Consider the following 4,215-nt stretch of genomic DNA (forward strand, 5'->3'; position numbering starts at 1 on the left):
TCTATCATTTAAAAAACAAGAAGTCAAAATAATCTACTTCTAGTGGCTGTACAATAGGGTCAAAAGTAAATTTTTTGTTACAAGATGCACATTTTTTTGGATGATAATTGTCATACAAACATTTAAAACATGAATTCTTCTTGCATTATGCACAAAATAATGCAGATGAAGATTTAAATGGAAGGAGGGATGATAAAATGGAAGAAATTAAAACAAGGTTGATACATAAAAAAAATTAAATCAAATCCACAAGGATTCCAACCGAATGAAGAGTGACAGGAAGAAAAAATTAGAGCTAATGAAAAAGTTAATATCTATATACAAATTAAAGTCACCACTGCCGTTTCTGTCTGTATGTTCAGGTTAATGTCAGAAACTACTGTACGGATTTTGATAGTTTTCACTAATAGATACATTGATTAATGAGGAAGGTTTCTATACATATAATTTACAAATATTTTATCCAAATTAGCTGAACTATGATGAGTTTAAAGTCACTCATGATGGTGTAAATATGCCATTCCCTTCTTCTGTAGAACCATACAAACATATTACAAATTTAAGAGGGGTGGACCAGAGTAGAAATTTTTTTTTTTCCTAATTTTTTATTGGTTTAAAATGTTTCTTTGAAAGTCTATAAATTGTCATGTAAATGTTAAAATGTGTTAAAACTGCGATTCACTGCATGGAGGTAAAATTTCTCCCAGTCCATTAGGCCATCTATTACACCAACCATATGTAGAACATTTTAATAAAAACTTGGTTGCAACATATTCTCTTTTTAACAACGTGTTTCACCTTCATGTGGCATCATCAGATTATCTTTAAGGGTAACAAAATAAGCAAAAATTAGGATACAGCCATAGCTTGCAGGATTCTAAGGAATAAGTGAATAAGGGATTGTTACAGACCTTAAAATTTTCCTTTTGCAACATAGTAAAACTAGTGAAACTGCTCTGTGCTATATTGAAGCATGCATCAAATCAGAATTGAATCAGGTGGACCCACCGAGACTTAGACAAAAATAACTAATGTCTAGGAATGAATCACTTGGAGGGAATTAACAAAACCAAAATAGAACCTACTAGAAGAGCATAACCAAGTTTACATAAAATTTTTAAAAACTGATATCACTGAATCATAATAGCCTTGGTTCCTACTAGTGAACTGATTGTTCAGCAATTGTTCCTCAACTGTACACATATGCTTAAGGATTTCCAAATCTTCCAATAAATCAAGCTTTTTCCCATTCCTAGCACAATATAAGATGCAGGGGTCATCAAGTGTGGGTGACTGGTGCCCTGTAGTCTTCAGAGGTTCAGTGAATGTTGAGTGCTGCTTCACTTGACCTTTTTGGGTTAACAAATCGTCGCTAAATCTCTTTCTAAACATTCGTACAGTTTCACCAATATAGAATTTAAGGCAGATATTGCATTCCAAACCCCAGAAGACACGTACCAATCTTTAGTAGGCTGCCCATTATGCTCATAAGAGTTCTAAGCTTTATTATGCAGTGAAAAAGCTACATAGATGTTAAGATTTTTGAATAATGTGGCTAATTGATATGATAATATCCCCACAAACATCTCTGTGGTGGTGGCAAAAGACTCGATTGCATACTGTTCTTGTTACCCAATAATTCCCTTTTATATACTCTATCATCCATAGGTTATAACCATTAGTAGCTGCAATAAACTTCAATCTATAAAGCTCTCTGTTTATAGATGCAGAGCTGAGGGGGGTGTTGCAGAGGTACTCAATCATTGATCTAAAAAAAAAATTGCTTGTGCTGATACGGGTGACATAATGAGCATGGATAATTGCATTACTGGTTGTGGGCTTTCTAAAAATATCAAAATGAATAGTTTTGTTGTCAGACTGGAACTGTCAATCCTAATAACGAAGACATAACTTCATGCATAAAGGACATGTTGGGATGTAAAGCATTGAAATTCAGGTGTTAACCTGGAAAGATCCATGTCAGATCCATCGAATAATACAAATACATCATGTACGTACTTCTGATAAACAAGTATTTTATCATTTAACTGGGAGATCCCCTTAAAGTGTTTTTGTTCCAGGGAATTCACAAAAATGTCTGCAAGACAGCCGGCCAAACAGTTCCCCATTGCCAAGCTGTCACATTCTGCTTGTTAAAAGTAAAATAGTTATATGAAGTAAGAAGTCTAAGTAAAGATATGAACTCTGTAGTCTCACCAGTATGAGACGACCATGCATAAGAAGATTCTTCTTGATGATTGCATTAGTATCATGTAACGGAATGTTGGTATAAGAACAACATGTAACCAATGGAAGGGAAAATTCTGTCCTTAAGGAGCTGAATTAGGTCATTCCTATTAGATAGTGAACAATTTTCTTCATATACAAAGGAATTAAATAAAAGCTTCAGGAAGAATTTTGAAGACATCATTCCCCATGGTTCCCAATACCATTAACAATCGGGCATGGGAAAATGTTTTCTTTATGAGTCTTTTCTGAACAGATAGAGCTGGTGCTTTATATAAGAAGGATTATATTGCAAAAACTATCAAATTTTTCCATGAAAATAACATTCAAGGAATAAGTGTTGATCCTATAGCTGGTTATGCCAAAGAAATTAAAGTGTGCCCTGAGAAGTTTAGAATAAATTAAAGAGTGCCTTGAGAAGTTTAGTAATATTATCAGTCCTGACCTTATACCTAAATTGAAGTTAATGAAGCCCAAAGCACCAGTTCTGCATTTCGAGTTCTGTCATGATGCCCGCACTTTATTATTTGGTGTCTTTATACAAATTTTGTACAGGCACTATGAACCATATGACCACAGAAATATGCTGCATGCATCTTATTGTTGACACTCGCAAATAATGTGATAGTTATAACCTTCTGAAGAAGGACATGTAAGTGCCTGAAACCGGTAAAGAAATTAAATTTCCTTTATGCAACTGGTAGCTGATTATTTTGATAAAATCAAATCTTTTGTCACCACCACAAAGACTGCTTGTGGGGAAATTATCATATCAATCAGTTAAGTTATCCAAAAATCTTGATGTAGTGTAGCTTTTTCATCACATCATAAAGTTCAGAAGTCTTACATGCATAATGGGTGGCCTACTAAAGATTGGTACACACATCCTCTGGGCTTTACAAATTGGAATGCAATTTCTGCCATAAATTCTATATTTTTGAACCTGTAAGAATGTTTAGAATGAGATTTAGCAACCATTTGTTAACCCAAAAAGGTCAAGTAAAGCAGCAGTCTACATTTTCTGAACACTCAAAGACTGCAGGGCATCAGCCACCCACACTTTATGATCTCTGCATCTTACACTATGCTCAGAAAGGCAAAAATCTTGATTTACTGGAAGAGTTAAAAATCCTTAAGCATAGATGTACAATCGGCAAACAGATTCAGTGACGTCAGTTTTTTTAAATTTCTACATAAATTAATTCCTCCCAAGTGATTCATTCCTAGAGATTATACTTTTAAAGTCAAGTCAGAACCTGATGTTTTAAGAATTTGTTTTATCTCCAGTTATTGGAATGACACCCACTTTTGATGGTTACCTTACGATATTGTATAGTTACAGCTGATGTTACTATTTTACCTGCTTGAGTAATTTAAAGGTTTGTTTACGGACAACTCTGTTCTGATTAATTGTAACCATTTAATTTCATTATAGTGAACCAACCAGTTCTAGATTTTTTTTGTAAGCATTAAATATGCTGACAGACACATAACTGCTCTGAGTGCCATCTTTGTACTTTCTCTGGAGACACTGTATGCAAGCCTCATCCCATTGCTTCCCTGTGGGTCCACATGACATCCCTGCTGTAAAGTTATGGTGACAGTACTGTGTATTACTTTTAAATGTGTACATTTGATAGTGAGTGTGGTGTTACCATTGTACTATTCTGGCCCCCCAGTACGACTGCGTTTAGGTCTCTCGTTCATCGTTAATATTTATTTAGCATTCTACCCACAATTACATTAGTTGCTTTTGACTAGATCTCTGCGGGTTCTTCCAATTTGATGCATGCTTCAATCTAGCACAGAGCCATTTTATGTCTTTTAAAATGTTGAAAAAGGAAAAGGCCAAGTCTATCCAGTTCGAAGAGTGCTTCAGTCTAGCATAAAGCCATTTTATTATTTTTAGTATACTGTAAAAGGAAAAATTTCAGGTAAGCAACAATTCCTTACTCACATTTAGAATCA

The sequence above is a fragment of the Schistocerca serialis genome, chromosome 1, assembly GCF_023864345.2.
Source record: "Schistocerca serialis cubense isolate TAMUIC-IGC-003099 chromosome 1, iqSchSeri2.2, whole genome shotgun sequence".
Taxonomy (NCBI): Eukaryota; Metazoa; Arthropoda; class Insecta; order Orthoptera; family Acrididae; genus Schistocerca; species Schistocerca serialis.